Here is an 18,051-nt window from a genome sequence, read left to right as displayed (position 1 = left end):
TCTATTTCCCATGAAGTGATGGGACCAGATGCCATGATCTTCGTTTTCTGAATGTTGAGCTTTAAGCCAACTTTTTCACTCTCCACTTTCACTTTCATCAAGAGGCTTTTGAGTTCCTCTTCACTTTCTGCCATAAGGGTGGTGTCATCTGCATATCTGAGGTTATTGATATTTCTCCTGGCAATCTGGATTCGAGCTTGTGCTTCTTCCAGTCCAGCGTTTCTCATGATGTACTCTGCATATAAGTTAAATAAACAGGGTGACAATATACAGCCTTGACGTACTCCTTTTCCTATTTGGAACCAGTCTGTTGTTCCATGTCCAGTTCTAACTGTTGCTTCCTGACCTGCATAAAGATTTCTCAAGAGGCAGATCAGGTGGTCTGGTATTCCCATGTCTTTCAGAATTTTCCACAGTTTATTGTGATCCACACAGTCAAAGGCTTTGGCATAGTCATACCTCATACTAAATTACCTCTTATTATTTGTATTTAATCCTGACAGCAATTCTATGACGTAGATTGACTCCCACTTTACAAATGAGAAAACTGTGGCCCAGAAAAGTAATTGTTTCCTAAGATCTAACATCAAGTCAGGGCTAAAATTGGATCCAAACCTAGTCTCCAAGCCCTGTTTTTTTAGCTTCTAAATTCTTTAAAGTCCTTCAAATTTTACTTCATTTGATTCTCAACTATATCTTCTCAAATTATTTCTTCTCCTTAAAGATTCTTTTCTTCCCAGCTGATCTTTGCCAAATTCTTTAAGAGTTCCTGACTACCCCCATACTACCATTTAATTGCCCTCAGCAAAAGTTTTAAAGATATATATTCTTGCCACAAATTATACATTATTGCATAATTACTCTCTAAGATATTTCACAGGTATATATTCCATTTTCTCCCATCTCACAATCTTATTCATTCATTCCCAAGAGAAAGTAACACATTTAATGAGCACCTATTGTATGCCTAGCAATTAGCAGGATAGGTCACTGATTCAAGAAGCTCACAGCAAATTCTTTAGAGCTGGAATCACGTCTTTTCCCTTTTACATTTCTGCCTTCTTTCAGCCTCCCCAAAACCTATTATGCTGTGTTCCTTACACTCTCAGGGTAGATGAGTGAATGCGTTGGTTTGCCGTAGTCACAAATACATAACATCAGAGAGCCAGGAAGGGCTATCACATCTGTGTGAAATTTTATGTTGAAAATCTGCTAATGATGCCATCGGGCCCAGCGTCCTTCAGGAAAGAAAATGAGCTCTTGAGGAAAACATAGAAGCTGCAAACCATTTGTAATCAGAAAATGAAGGATGCAACTAGGGAAGCTTGCCAAGCTCAAGGACTCAGTGGCTTTAATGAAGGGATGGTATTACCAATGGAAATCAAAGTCGCCTACCAGCTGGATTAGTCATCTTCACAATGAGCTTTGCTGGCTGGTAACCACAGGGTCCTGAAAAATTAAGCAGACCCTCAAATTACCTGCATAACATTCTGGCTGGATGTTAGAAAGTTGAATTAATTGCCTGAAAATAAATGAACGGGGTAGGGCCAAGAATTGCCTCATTAGTATTCAGCAACACTGCTGTTTTAGGAAGAAAAGAGAAGGCAGGGGAGGAAAGGAAAACAATGGGAAGTAGGGAGGGAAGGGGAACTGGGAAGAATAATGAGGAAAATCATTATTTTACAAGTGCATTATGGGCACCCTGCGTTTTCAGAGTAGTTATACAATTTCCTAATCTTGCCCAGTTCATTTCTAGGAGGACACCACTCATACTTTCCAATAGAACAGATGCTCTCCACAGGCCAGCAACTGATGCAAGTGCAAAATACAAATCGATTAGGTACACAGACCTTTCCCTTTATTTTCCAAATGAGAGGTAGCAGCATTTGGGTGTTTTCCTTTGGCAAGAAAGGGGGCAACTAGAGAGAAGCAGTGCCCAACAGGTACACCACTGAACCATTTTCATCAGTGGGCTTAGTTCTAGCAAATGTGAGGGCTAAAGCCTGGGTCCTTCAAGCCATGAGTATGCTTTCTCTTATAGCATGTTTAATTTATTTGATTAATAATTCTGTTCAGTCTGAAAACCAGAGTTGTAAAGTCATGTTTTCTGATGCTCCTGTGTACAACAATATTCTCCAAAACTTACCATTTGTGCATCATTAGAGGATGTTGCTCCTGAGCAGTCCCTTGGAAAAAGGGCCATGCCAAGATCATGATATGAAGAGGATGATGAGGCCACCTTGGTGGCCAGACCTTGATATTGGTAAGCAGCTCCCTCCCTAAAAACATCAGTTTACAGGTAACTTACCACTATTTATTCCTCAAAACCTATGAAACCTCCTGTTTTGATCTTTGCATTGCAATCATTTCCTAAAGTCAGCTTTTTTTTCCCCAGGATCGGTGACATCCTTATGAACTTTCAAAGCCCTTCTTCACTGATTTTATGAAGTCTAAAGATAAAACTGCTACAATTCAACTTCATTCATTGGCAAGCTGCTTATCTTTGTTGTTGGGAGTGATATCTCTTTTTATGATGTGTGTGCTTTGAGTAACTTCCAGATAAATGCTTTTCCTCATTTTGGGCCCTGATAATATGCCTGTCCAGGAGACTTAGACCTGTATTTCTCTTTACGTCTCAAGGAAAAGTTCATCTAATTGTCCTCACCACACCTTTCAGACTACAGCACTTTGTGTGCATGTGTGCAAGGTCGCTTCAGTCATGTCTGACTCTTTGAAACACTATGGGCTGTAATGCACCAGGTTACTCTGTCCATGGGATTCTCCAGACAAGAATACTAGAGTGGGTTGCCATGCCCTCCTCCAGGGGATCTTCCTGACCCAGGGATCTGATCCCAGTCTCTTATGTCTCCTGCAGGTGGTTCTTTACCACTAGACTCACCTGGGAAGCCCCATATAACACCTCATTGTTGTTGTTCAGTCACTAAGTCATATCCAACCATTTGCAACCCCTTATAACTGTAGCATTCCAGGCTTCCCTGTCCTTCACTATCTCCTAGAGTTTGCTCAAACTCGGGTCCATTGAGTCAGTGATGCCATCTAACCATCTCATTCTCTGTTTTCCCCTTCTCCTCTTGTCTGCCCCTTTTCTTGCCTGCAATCTTTCATAGCATCAGAGTCCTTTCCAAAGAGTTGGCTCCTCGCATCAGGTGCCCAAAGTATTGGAACTTCAGCTTCAGCATCAGTCTTTCCAATCAATATTCAATGTTGATATCTGTCAGGATTGACTAGTTGAATCTCCTTGCAGTCCAAGAGACTCTCAAGAGTGTTCTCCAGGACCACAGTTTTCCAAAGCATCAATTCTCTGGTGCCCAGCCTTCTTTATGGTCGAACTCTCACATCCATACATGACTATTAGAAAAACCAAAAGAGAAAGTGAAAGTCGCTCAGTCGTGTCCTACTCTTTGCGACCCCATGGACATACAGTCCTTGGAATTCTCAGAATACTGGAGTGGGTAGCCTTTCCCTTCTCTGAGGGGTCTTCCCAACCGAGGAATCGAACCCAGGTCTCCTGCACTGCAGGCAGATTCTTTACCAGCTGAGTCACAAGGAAAGCCCAAGAGTACTGGAGTGAGTAGCCTATCTCTTCTGCAGTGGACCTTCCCAACCCAGGAATCCAACCAGGATCTCCTGCATTGCAGGCAGATTCTTTACCAACTGGGCTATGAGGAAAGCCCTATGGACCTTTGTTGACAAAGTGATGCACCTTAAGATTAGGCAAAAAGATTCATTATTTTTTATGTTCCAAGTTCCTTTGTCTTTCAAACATCAAATTGGCTGTTTTGTTCACACTTTTCTTTTATACTCTTAAAATTCTGCTGTATGCTGGGAATAATCTTAAAAAGCAAAAGTATTCTCTCTTCCCTATGATTTATCTTGGGTGAGGATGCTTGCTTTGCTTTCTTTATATCCAATAACATAAAAGTGAATATTTCTTTTTATCATATGTAGATAGCAAAAATATTTTTAACCCCACTTCAAAAAACAAAGGAGATTTTGAAATGAGAAGTCAATCATCACCAAGTATATGTTGAGAATCTATTCAGGGCACTGCCTTGTCCACCTGGGGTATGTGATTACATAGAACTGCGAATTAACCTGTTTTATGGATATTTTCTACATTTGCTGATTTCAAGAAGTTGGGTGCAAATGATTATACAAGTGATTTGTAAATTGCCATATATTTTTCCTGAGTAAGAATCTCTTCTGGCTCTACACATATTTCAGTTGTCTCAAGCTCAACCTAAATATTCTCATTTTAGGAAGTCTGTCAGCCCCAGGAGAGGAGCTTATACTTTCATGTTTGCCCTTGAGTTTTTGTATGGAATATTATTTTGGACTTGCTGAATTCCTTTATCACTTACAGTGCTTTGGGCTGTAAACATAAAATCCATCCCAACCCGACTTGAATAATAAAGCACATTTACTGACTAAAGTAACTGAAAAAGTCCAAAGTTAGAGTTATAATTAGGTCTGATTTGAGTGAGGCCTCAGATTATTTTCTGTTTTCTTTATCCCTGCCCTCTGAGTGCCAACTTCATCCTCAGAATGAAAGAAAGAACGTCTCACATCCTATGCCGGGGTTGACAGACTAAGGCTACAGGCCAGATCCAGCCTGTCACATGTTTGTGTGAGGAACTCTCTCTCATGCAGTTACATAGTGTCTGGCCACCTTCTCATTATGAGGGCAGAGCTGAGAAGTCACACAGACACTGCAGGGCTCACAAAGCTTAAACTAAGTGCTGCCTGCCCCTTTATGAACAAAGCTGACTTTTCAACTCTTCCTGGGGCTCTTTCTTGGGAATGAAGAAGCTTCTTTCTCACAGTGTCAGCAAATCTCTTGCCATCTCATTAGGTCATATGGCCATAACTATAGCAATCTGTGGCCAAATAATGCCCAACTCTGGTAGGCTTAAACCCACGGTGGCCCAGAGCATGGGACTGCTGGTATTCGTAGATTAATCAGATTAGTGGTCTGCATGGAAGAGGTTCACAGGAGTAGATATTATTATTCTATCATTAGGACAGAGTAAAAAGAAAATGTACATGGTGTTACAGGTTGAGTGTGTTTCCACCAGATTTATATGTTGAGATCTAATCCCCACTACATCAGAATGTGAGGTATTTGAAGATATGGTCTTTACAGGTGTAACTAAGTTTAAAGTAAAGTTGTTAAAGTGGACTCTAGTCTAGTAATCCTGATCCAAAAGGGAGAGGTTGGCAAGATACTCGCACACAGGGAGAATACTATATAAAGACAAAGGCAAAAATTGGGATGATCCTTCTAAAACCCAAGGAAAATCAAAGACTGCCAGCAAACCACCAGAACATGGGGAGAAGCATGGAACAGATTTCCTCTCACAGCCCTCAGAAGGAGCCAGTCCTGCCAACACCTGGATTTCATATGTCTAGCCTGTGAGATAATAAATCACTGTTGTTTAAGCCACTCAGTTTGTGGTGCTTCATTACGACAGCGCTAGTAAACAAATACACACGGGACAACAGTAATGTCTGCTGCTGCTGCTGCTGCTGCTAAGTCGCTTCAGTCATGTCCGGCTCTGTGCGACCCCCTAGACGGCAGCCCACCAGGCTCCCCCGTCCCTGTCTGCTAGCAAACCATAAATTTTCCTGTCTGGAAAGTGATCAGCAAGACCATAAAAAAACAAAACATTTCTTGGGTCTTTCTGTGAATGACTTTCATGGTTACCACAGCCTAGTGGTACCCTAACAGCACAGATTACATGTCAGGAGGAAAAGAATGCTGTTTGAGTCAGACTGACACATAGACAAATAAAGAATATATATACACCTTCAGAATAAAATTAAACGGTCTGACAGAGAAAGAGAACTATCCTATGATATTGCTTATACTTGGAATCTAGAAAGAAATGAGGCAAATGAAATTATTTATGTAATAGATTTACAGACTTAGAGAATGAATTTATGGTTACCAGTGGGGAAGGGAGAAGGGAAGGGATAGTTAGGGAGTTTAGGATTGATGCATACCCACTGCTATATTTAAAATGGATAATCAACAAAGACTTACTGTATAGCACAAGGAACTCTGCTCAGTATTCTCTAACAACATAAGTAGCAAAATAACCTGAAAAATAATGAATACATGTATATATATATATAACTGAATCACTTTACTGTACAGCCGGAGCTATCAGAACATTGTTAATCAATTATATCTAATATGGTTTAAAAAAATTAAATTGTCTCAGAAAACTACCCAATAGATCACTCAGTTGCCTTCTTAACCTTTAGGCCTTTTCCAATTTTTTTTTTAACTATTCTTTATGACACTGTCAAATACATCAAACAGAGACTTATATGAATATAAAAACACTCCCTTTTAAAAACTAAATATCCTGAAAGGGCTTCTATCCATTCCTATGTACAGTGTTGGCATTTAGAAGAGAGATTTAAGATTTGAGCAGGGGGGATAAGAAGGCGTTAAAATCAATAAGAAAACCAAACATTACTTCTGTATTTCAGACTCCAGTAAGAGGAGTTAGAAACACCACTTACTAATACTGTAGTCCTGAGATTTATTCATTTAATCACTCACTCAGCAAGTATTTATGGCATTCTTATGCCTGTATTAAATGTTAATATGAGAATAAACAAAACAAACATGGTTTCTGTCCTCACAGAGCTTAGAGTTTAATAAGGGAGAAAAATACAGAAAAGAAGCAGAATATTATGATACGGTGTGACAAGTGCTAGTTTAGGGGAAGTCTATAATATGGTTGAGGGGAAGTCTATAATATGGTGTGCTAGTTTAGGGGAAGTCTATGATTCATAGAAACACATAAGGGCATGTAACCTGATTTAGAGTGGATTAGGGGCGGTTTCGGAGAAGGCAATGGCACCCCACTCCAGAAGTCTTGCCTGGAAAATCCCATGGATGGAGGGGCCTGGAGGGCTGCAGTCCATGGGGTCGCTAGGAGTTGGACACGACTGAGCGACTTCACTTTATTTTTTCACTTTCATGCATTGGAGAAGGAAATGGCAATCCACTCCAGTGTTTTTGCCTGGAGAATCCCAGGGATGGGGGAGCCTGGTGGGCTGCCGTCTATGGGGTCACACAGAGTTGGACACGACTGAAGCGACTTAGCAGCAGCAGCAGCAGCAGGGGCAGTTTTTCTAGAGTAAGCATTGTATAAATTGCATGCATTCCTGCTCAGTACCACAGTCATGTCTGACTCTTGCAACCGCATGGACTGCAGCCCACCAGGCTCCTCTATCCATGGGGTTTCCCAGGCAAGGATACTGAAGTGGGTTACCATTTCCTTCTCCAGGGGTCTAAGCTGAGACTTGACAAATAATTAGGAAATAGTCAAGCCAAATGGAAGGATAGGAGGGAGGATAGAAGCGATCGTGGGTCATGATAAACAGGCTTTACCAGAAAAAATAATGTGGGGCCATGAGCAGTAATATAATCAGATGTGTACTTTTAAAAGATTCTCAGAGCAGTAAGGACACCATTCGAGATTTGGCTTTGCTCTAGCAAGGAGTTATTTCTGAGTTAAGTAAAAGATACATAACCCTAATCATGAAGCTTTATCCCTTAGTTAAATCAAGTTAAAACTATCAATTAATTATTCAAAGCTTTACCCGCTTAAAATAGTCAAGTTACCAGTCTTTTTAAGCAAGCCAAAGTAACCATAGCAATGTGGGAAAGTACTGAAATGAGTTTTCTTCAGGAATGGGAACACCATGATATCACTTTTATGCAAAATGATTTAACCTTGTTAGTTATTATTATTAGCTGTATATTAGTGATGTACAGCTACTTAAAGCATGATATTATTTTTTAAAAAGCACTATATGTGGAAGGTGTTGTAGTAAACCAACAGGATGCTAGTTTTGCTGAGGTAATCAATTCCACTGGGAGCCCCCAGTGAATCACACCCTCCATGCTTACACCCTTGTTTCATCTCCACCCTTGAATTTTAAAGAAAACTATGATTTGGCTTTAGCCAAGGGAATATGGCAAATGCTTTACTGTGCAAGTTCTGAATCTGACAGCCTCTGGGTCCACAGTCCTGGAAACCTCAAGCCATCTCATAAGATGTTTAGCTTGAGATCTCATAGACCCACAATGTGGAGAAGTCACCAGGAGAGGAGTCCTGTGATTACAGGAAGAGGGTTACAGCTGCCCTAACACCTTAGCCAAGCCTAACCCCGGGTGGCCCACACTGAAAGCAGCTGCCACAGTGGCCACAGGAGAACCAGCTGAAGAACCACCCAGGCGAGCCCAGTAGAGACTGCAGGATTGTCACAAATAAAATGCTTGTTGTTTGAAATCACATAGTTTTGTTACACAGCAGTATATAATGAAGCACTCCCCATCACCCTTTTAGAAGCAATAATAATAATGAGTATCATTACTGTAAGAGGAAAATGGAAAAGATCTGGAATAAAAAAGACAAACGTCATTCTAACAAACCGAGGATACTGGACACCAAGTCTGGCATCTGGCCCTGGAGTGAACAGAGTTCTTTCTATCCTCTTACTGTGCTGCATTGTGTATCATGTGTACTCACATTATCAAGAGGTTTGGCAAGTCTTTACTTACAGTGCATGACCACCAAGGACTAAAGTCCTTTATACTGGCAGCGTGTCACTCACAGTGTGAAACAACTCAGTTCACACCATGAGTTTCTGAGAAAGTATTTCTCAGGTCTTACAGGAGCTGATCAGCTTACAGAGTCAACTGATATCAACAAGCACCCAGTTGACTCCCAACCAATTTGCGCAAAAAGATAACAGTACTTTAAGATTCTCAAGTGGGTTAGTTTTCGCATGTGAGGCTTTCATTGAGATGCTCTTGGGTTCTTTCACATTGCCCCAGGACTCATGCCTTGGGAGCCAGTTTATAAATAAATAAGTTACTCTATTCTCAAAAGACTCTAGTTGGAAACACTTTAATAAAGCAGACCTAATTTTTCAATCTCACCTTTTGTAACTGGGTATGAATGAGCTATTCTTCATGTTCTTGTAGCTTGACAGGAACAAGAAAGTGTACCAAATCATTAGTTCTCTAATTTTCCCACATAACATAAAACCAGCTGGCTTTTAATATTTAATTAAATTAGTATGCTCCCCGACTGAGTTCTAATATTCCAATTTCAATTTTCAGCACAAAGCTAACATAAAACCAAAGAAACACTGAGTGATGTGGAAAGGGAAAATGTGACCTTGGTAGGATAATGTGAAGGCATCTACAGATGAAAAGAATCTTTTTTTTTTCCCTTAAGCAATATGTATAAGATGTCCAGCTAAAAATATTGCATTCTCTTTTAAGAAGTAGCATTACATGGTAAAAATATGTGTGGATTGGAGAAGAGTTTCTTTTTTACTTAATTCCGTTGTCCACTCGTTGGAGATTTCTTATGCCTGTTGTGTGTCAGGTATTGAACTGAGAGTTCAAAGGTGAAGGTGCATCACACTGTCCCTACCCCCAGCAGGACATATTGTTCCTACTTCTTGTTAAGAGTTTGTGTGTGTGTGTATGTTTCTGTGCATATGTGTGTGTAATCAAGGATAAGAATAAGCTTAGCCTTTGTCTATAGAATCCACTGTCCACAGAATGGCCATATTAACAACACTCAGCTCACATGATTCCTGTTAGGATTAAATAAGCTTCTGTCTTGCCAGAGACCTTAGTACATGTAGTGAAAATGAAAGTGGACATTGCTCAGTTATGTTCCACTCTCTGTGACGCCATGGACTGTAGCCTGCCAGACTCCTCTGTTCATGGAATTCTCCAGGCCAGAATACTAGAGTGGGCAGCCATTCCCTTCTTCACGGAATCTGCCCAACCCAGGGATCAAACCCAGATATCCCCGCTGATCAAACCCAGATTACCAGCTGAGCTATCACGGAAGCCCCAAATACATGTGGAGTGAATCAAATGATGGGTTGAAATTGTGAAGTATTTTATATAGGTTTTGTTGTTGTCTATTGTTTTTAAGAGAGGCAATAGGAAAAGGATTCTGTTATGAGCGCCTATTTCCTAATGAGTTACTTCTCACTCACATGCAAGAAAATGTGATAAAGTCTGTGATAAAATGTGATAAATTCAATCTGCATCTGCAGTTCTCCTTATGAAGTCTTTTCCGCTTTTAGTAGCAAAGGCAGCATTCAGTGGTCTTTGTTTCAACTGGAATGAATGATGCTAAACTTAGGTTGAAGGTTTATCTTAGCTTTTTGTGGTTATTTTATCTGCATATTTATTACAACTATTAATATTTTTTACATGATATTATACATGTTTCAATGCCATTCTCCCAAATCTCCCCATCCTCTCCCTCTCCCACAGAGTCCATAAAACTGATCTATACATCAGTGTCTCTTTTGCTGTCTCGTACACAGGGTTATTGTTACCATCTTTCTAAATTCCATATATATGCGTTAGTATACTGTATTGGTGTTTTTCTTTCTGGCTTACTTCACTCTGTATAATAGGCTCCAGTTTCATCCACCTCATTCGAACTGATTCAAATGTATTCTTTTTAATGGCTGAGTAATACTCCATCCTCTTTTCTGTTTCTCTATTTTTGTTTCTCCCTATTGTACTGTTTTGGGCTAATTTTATTGCTTCTTAGGAGGCTCATAGGGCACTTTGGTACAAAGTTGGCTGGTGCAAGCAATTGAAGAAGACACCAGAAAAACAAAAAACATTCAATGTAGAAGGAGGAAGGAGACTATGGTTTTCACTCCATTGGATATCCAGTGTAGCAGTTGTGATTGGGCCTAGACCAGCTTTCGGGGTCAAGGCCAATAGATACAGTACACTGAAACTGAACTATGGACCACAGTTTCACGTGGTACCCAACCATCTACTTTTGTCTTGCTTTTTCTGTTTGGCCTGTGGTATGATATTTACTCAATTGCCCAGATAAGGATTTCAGAGGCATCTTTGATCCACTTTGTCACCCCATTTTGTCACCTCATAAATAAACTTCTACTTTTACCTCAGAAACTACTTGCTTCTGTCCCCACCTTTTCATTCTACTCTCAGCACTTCAGGCTTGGCCTTCATTGTATCATAATCACTCTATTCTACACACCTGCCTACCTTACAATATAATGTCTACAGAGTAAGGTACAACTCTTCAGAAGGGAATTCAGTTCTTCTCAGTGACTCCCCGGCCATTTTTTTTACTTATCTTCTACCACTTCAGGTATAACTCCTAACTTCAGGAACTGTTGCAAAGCTGAACTAGGCAACTTACTATTCCCCAAGGACATCCTGTGCATTTGCTCATGGGCTTATCTCTGCCTAGATGCCCCTTTTATCCCACTCAGTCATCTAGCCTAAGTTTCACTTAAGCCTAAATTCAAATGCTGCTGCTTCTCTATATCTTCCCCACAAGGTAGGATCAATTGTTTCTAACTCTTTCTTCCCATGTCCATATACACACTTGCTTTTTTTCATATATGCATCCATTTTTTCAACTAAACAATGAAGTGTGTGAGTAGGAATACTCCCTTGAAAATCTCTCTGTCCCCAGTTTCTAGAAAAGTAGCCCATAGCCCATGTAGATGATCACTGATTGCATTGTTATTGTTTACCATTCTTTCACTGTGGTGGGCAGCCATAGTTATGATTTGCATCTGTCATTCCTGAACTATATAGTATTATGAATCATTTTTTCTAATTTGTTGTTTTTCTGGTTATAGAGGTAATATTAACTCATGGTAAAGGTTTGGAAAACAGAAAATGTAAAGAAGAAAATAAAAATCACACAATAAACTCACTACCAGATAGCTCACATGAATAAGTTGATGAATACTCTTTCAGTGTATTCATGATTCATATAAGTGTTATGCTGATTTAATAATAACACATTTATCATCATTTAGGATAGCAAATCTACTCTCCTTGAAAAAACAATGCAGGTGTCACTATCAGTTGCCCACAGGTCTTAGAATTACAATTAATCCTCAATTTCTGTATATGAGTCACAAATGTCATCCTGAAGGAAAGTTTGTTTCTATCTACATTATTTTATATAAATTTGAGATCATTCTATATAAATTATTTTAAAATTTCTTTTCACTTCATATGTTACCATCATTTCTCCAGGCTCTTAAGTATTCTTTCCAGCATGACCTTTAATGTTGTGTGTTATGGGCTGAATTTTATCCCCTGGAAAACAATCATATGTTTAAATTCTTACCCCCAATAAGTCAGAATGTGACTGCATTTGGACACAGGACCTTTAAAGAGGTGTATAATTAAAATGATGCCAATAGGGAGGACTCTCATCCAATCTGAATAAGAGGAAGATATGTGAGCACACAGAGACACCAGCGGCACACACGCACAGAGGCAAGAAGAAGGTGGCCATCTGCAGGTCAGAGAGAGAGGCCGTGGAAGAAACCAGACCTGCTGACTCCTTGATGTTGGATTAAAGTAAAGTGAAGGTCGCTCAGTCATGTCCAACTCTTTGTGACCCCATGGACTATACAGTCCATGGAATTCTCCAGGCCAGAATACTGGAGTGGGTAGCATTTCCCTTCTCCAGAGGATCTTCCCAACCCAGGGATTGAACTGAGGTCTTCTGCATTGCAGTCGGATTCTTTACCCTCTGAGCCACCAAAGAAGCCCAAGAATACTGGAGTGGGTAGCCTATCCCTGCTCCAGGGGAACTTACCATCCCAGGAATAGAACTGGGGTCTCCCGCATTACAGGCAGATTCTTTACCAGCTGAGCTACCATGGGCTAAAACTGTGACAGATACCTTTCTGCTATTTAAGTCACTCAGGCTATAGTGTTTTGTTACAGCAGCTCTAGCAAATTGACACACTGTATAATATATTTCATTATATGTTTCATATAATTTATTTAACATGCCTACTTGGACTGCAAGGAGATCCAACCAGTCCATTCTGAAGGAGATCAGCCCTGGGATTTCTTTGGAAGGAATGATGCTAAAGCTGAAACTCCAGTACTTTGGTCACCTCATGCGAAGAGTTGACTCATTGGAAAAGACTCTGATGCTGGGAGGGATTAGGGACAGGAGGAGAAGGGGACAACAGAGGATGAGATGGCTGGATGGCATCACTGACTCGATGGACGTGAGTCTGAGTGAACTCCGGGAGTTAGTGATGGACAAGGAGGCCTGGCATGCTGTGATTCATGGGGTAGCAAAGAGTCAGACATGACTGAGTGACTCAACTGAACTGAACTGAACAGTTAGGTGCCAATTTCTCTTCATTTAAAACAGTATTGTGATGAACACAAAGAAATTTTTTCAGGTTGACTAGCTGCTTAGAAAATCTTTAAAATATTTCCCAGTACAAAAATAGCATAAATTTACTTAGAAAATTTTGGAAAACACAGCAAAAAAGGAAACATAACGTAATGCCATTATTCAAATACAAACATGGCTATATTTATTATATTTCCCTTCACTTTTTTCTATTATTCAGGTGCTTTTAAAATGTAATCATGATTATACATTTTAAAATGAAAATGTAATTATGATTTTGCTTTTTTAATTTAAGATAACATTATAAGCATTTTTCATATTTTTATATTTAAAAGTTGTTTTAATGGCTTCATATAAATAGATTCATTAAGAAAAGAAACATAGAGATTTCCCTGACAACTCTTCCTCATATTTGTACTTTGTAATAAGTATAGCCTAAGTAGCTAGAAAGAGAGAAAAGGAAGGAAGGAAGGGAGGGAGGGATCCAGAAAGGAAGGGGGGAAGGAAATGAGAAAAAAAAGACAAGACAGCAGCTTAACCTAGCTGGAAGTTTATTTTTCCATCAAACATCAGTCCAAAGGCAGACAGAGGTCCGAAACTGGTAGGGTGGCTCTCCCTTCCTCATCATGGTTTCCATTTGTGTATCCCAGTTGGTACCTCTAGCCCTCATTAGCTTTCAGTCAGCAAGTGGGGAGTGGGCCAGGGAGTACACTCACAATACCTTTAATGGCAAAACCTACGAGTGTACACATAATTTCTACCAGGTACTTTTGGCCTAAATTTAACCTTATGGCCACATCAGCAACAGTGGAGGTGAGCACCTTAATTCCTTTAAAACTAAATAAATGTATTGAATTACACGACACTGATTCAATAGGCATTGTGTGCTTAGGACTTTCAGCAGTTACTTCATGTAATATTCCCTTACTGTATGTTATCACAGGTACCTAAGGGTCACTCATACTCCATGCCCACGTTCACTGCCACCTGACATCCACCAGAATCTAAATCTAAAACTACTGCTCTCTGACTAGATTATTATTATACTTCTTTTTTTTTTTTTTTACTTTTTTCTGCATTAATTTTTTGCCCCATTTATTTCTGGGTCATAAGTTTTTGTTTCTTCAGTTTCTTCTAGGATATCTTTTTCTTCTGTGCAACCTCCTCTTCTGGTTTAGGAACAATGTTCTTTTTCAGTAAGGATCATCTCCATGTGGCAGGGAGAGTTCATGTGGGGGTTGATCCAACCATGAGCTCTGTAAGTCCTGTGCCACATCTTGGGGGCTTTTTTCACCTGGATGTGCTCAACGACCAGAGAATCTACATCAAAGCCCCTAAGTTCAGCATTACTCTCTGCATTTTTGAGCATGTGCAGTAAAAATTCAGCAGTCTTTTTGGGCCATCGACCCTGCATCCACCGCCACTGATTGGCCTTTGCACACTTACCAACTCCACCATTGTAATGATGGAGCAAAAAACATTGGTAAAGTGATATCTTTCAAATACTTGGTGGCTTCTCATATATGCATAATCTTAATGGCCTGGGCAGTTTCACAAGTGTTCTTAAAGTGACCACAAAGATTTGAACCTCTTGATTTTCATGATTTTCTGGGTCAAGTAAATAGCGCACCATTTTTAGAAGTCACCTCAAGCTATTTACCAGAAAACCATATTTCCTTGTTAACCTAAAAATTGAAATTGAAAAACATGTACATATTTCCTTTCTAAGATGTCTGAATTTTAAAAAATAACTCTTGGTGAAATGTATAGTCTCTGCCATGCATCCAAATATGAGTTTAGTAGAAAATAGGTTGTTTTAGAATGAGCACAATCTCTGAGATTCTGAGAAGGGTCAAATAAATAACCGGTGTTTATAACCCTTCAGTTTGTTCCCATCTACATTATGACAGTGAGAGTTATTATTTTTCAACTGTTTCTAGATCTTAGGGAATAGACACTTTTGTGACAAAGTAAACTGGAAAAAAATCCTCCTAATACTATTAGCACAACAACAGTGATATTATTGTCTATTATTGTCTTGCTAGGGGCAAGGTCAAAGTCATAATCACAGGAATTCTACTCTTTCTTCATATGATAAGAACATAAATCAAAACATGGCAAAATGGACTTGCTTTTTAAGAGAGCCAGTGAGCCGGTTATCTGCACCACCCTCTGACCAGGAGTCTGGTCTGGAATTGGAACACGTTGCTTCACCTTCACACGTGGGACTGATGCCGTTACACTTAACACTCAACTTTGCAGGACACAAAAAGGAGGAATAAGTTCCTGCATAGCATAGTGGAGTTCTCCAAAAAAGGGGTGAGGTCTCTTAACTAGGAGACAGGGAAAGAGGTCAGAGTAGGCATATGGAATATTCTTCCTTTGGAAGGACTAAGCCGTATTCAGTGTTTATCTTTGAGTGCCTGAGTGTCTCCTGCTGAGTCACAGGTCAGCAGTGACCTGCAGTGGGGACAGGGGCTCTGGCTGCAGCAGACCTGGGTCACCCAGCATGTGGCATGAGCCCTCCTGGAGGAGGTCACTATTAGCCCCACCACACAGCCACCAAGCAGATGACCCACAAATTGCAGAACAATTATACCAAAGAAATTCTCACACTGTTAAAAAAGTTCTAGGGCCCACGACAGATTTCCCAACCTGGGGACGCAGGAAAGGGACTGAGATGGGTTACCTGGAAAGGAAATGGTTACCTGGGTTATTAAGATATTTTTTGTATAGTTCTTCTGTGTATTCTTGCCACCTCTCCTTAATATCTTCTGCTTTTGTTAGGTCCATACCATTTATGTCCCTTACTGTAACCATCTTGGCATGAAATGTTCCCTTGGTATCTCTAATTTTCTTGAAGTGATATCTAGTCTTTCCCATTCTATTATTTTTCTGTATTTCTTTGCATTGATCACTGAGGAAGGCTTTCTTTTATCTCCTTGCTATTCTTTAGAACTCTGCATGCAAATGGGTATATATTTCTTTTTCTCCTTTGCCTTTAGTTTCTCTTCTTTTCTCAGCCATTTGTAAGACCTCCTCAGACAACCATTTTGCCTTTTTGCATTTCTTTTTCTTGGGGATGGTCTTAATCAGTGCCTCCAGTACAATGTCATGAACCTCTGTCCATAGTTCTTCAGGCCCTCTGTCTATCAGATCTAATCTCTTGAATCTATTTGTCATTTCCACTATATAATTGTAAGGAATTTGATTTAAGTCATACCTGAATGGTCTGTTGTTTTCCCCTACTTTCTTCAATTTAAGTTTGAATTTTGCAATAAGGAGTTCATGAGCTGAGCCACAGTCAGTTCCTGGTCTTTTTTTTTTTTTTTTTTTTGCTGACTCTATAGAGCTTCTCCATCTTTGGCTACAAAGAATATAATCAATCTGACTTTTGGTATTGACTATCTGGTGATGTGCTGTGTAGAGTTGTCTCTTGTGTTGTTGGAAGAGGGTGTTTGCTCTGACCAGTGCATTCTCTTGGCAAAACTGTTACCCTTTACTCTGCTTCATTTTTTTTACTCCAAGGCCAAAATTGTCTGTTACTCCAGGTATCTCTTGACTTCCTCCTTTTGCATTCCAGTCCCCTATGATGAAAAGGGCATCTTTTTTTGTTGTTCTAGAAGGTCTTGTAGGTCTTCATAGAACCATTCAACTTCAGTCTTTTTGGCCTCAGTGGTTGGGGCATAGATTTGGATTACTGTGATATTGAATGGTTTGCTTTGGAAACCAACAATGTTCATTTTGTCATTTTTGAGATTGCACCCAAGTACTGCATTTTGGTCTGTTTTGTTGACTATGAGGGCTACTCCATTTCTTCTTAGGAAATCTTGTCCATAGTAGTAGATATAATGGTCATCTGAATTAAATTCACCCATTCCAGTCCATTTTAGTTCACTGATTCCTAAAATGTCAGTGTTTTCTCTTGACATCTCCTGTTTGATCACTTCCAATTTACCCTAATGAACCTAGCACTCCAGGTTTCTACGCAATATTGTTCTTACAGCATTTGACTTTACTTTCATCACCAGTCACATCCACAACTGGCTTTATCTCTTCATTCTTTCTGGAGTTATTTCTCCACTGATCTCTGATAGCATATTGGGCACATACTTACTTGGGGATATCGTCTTTTGCCTTTTCATACTGTTCATGGGGTTCTCAAGGCAAGAATACCAAAATGGTTTACCATTCCCTTCTCCAGTGGACCACGTTTTATCAAAAGTCTCCACCATGACCTGTCCGTCTTGGGTGGCCCTACACAGCATGACTCATAGTTTCAATGAGTTAGACAAGGCTGTGTTCCATGTGATCAGTTTGATTAATTTTCTATGATTGTGGTTTTCATTCTGTCTGCCCTCTGATGAATAAGGATAAGAGGCTTATAGAAGCTTCCTGATGGGAGAGACCAACTGTGAGGGAAATGGGGTGTCATTCTGATGGGCAGGGCCATGCTTAGTAAATCTTTAATCCAATTTTCTATTGATGGTTGGGGCTGTGTTCCCTCCCTGTTGTTTGGCCTGAGGTTAAACTGTTGACCTAGAGATTCCTGGACACTCACAGGCAAGTCTGGCTCAGTCTTCCACTGGCCTCCAAAGTCAAATTCCACCATGGTTCCACGGTAACCACGGTGGTGTGATCACTCACCGAGAGCCAGACATCCTGGAGTCCAAAGTCAGGTGGGCCATCACTAGGAACAAAGCTAGTGGAGCTGATGAAATTCCAGCTGAGCTATTTCAAGTCCTGAAAGATGATGTTATTAAAGTGTTGCACTCAATATGGCAGCAAATTTGGAAAACTC

The 18,051-nt window shown here is 40.0% G+C and overlaps 1 pseudogene; it reads right to left on the bottom strand.

Moving 5' to 3' along the window:
- Positions 1-14,345: 14,345 nt before the first annotated feature.
- On the bottom strand, positions 14,346-14,883 carry LOC105003543 (annotated as a pseudogene).
- Positions 14,884-18,051: the final 3,168 nt, after the last annotated feature.

This window comes from Bison bison, unplaced genomic scaffold, assembly GCF_000754665.1.
Source record: "Bison bison bison isolate TAMUID 2011002044 unplaced genomic scaffold, Bison_UMD1.0 scf7180017864470, whole genome shotgun sequence".
NCBI lineage: Eukaryota > Metazoa > Chordata > Mammalia > Artiodactyla > Bovidae > Bison > Bison bison.
This window is presented reverse-complemented; position numbering and strand designations above follow the sequence as displayed.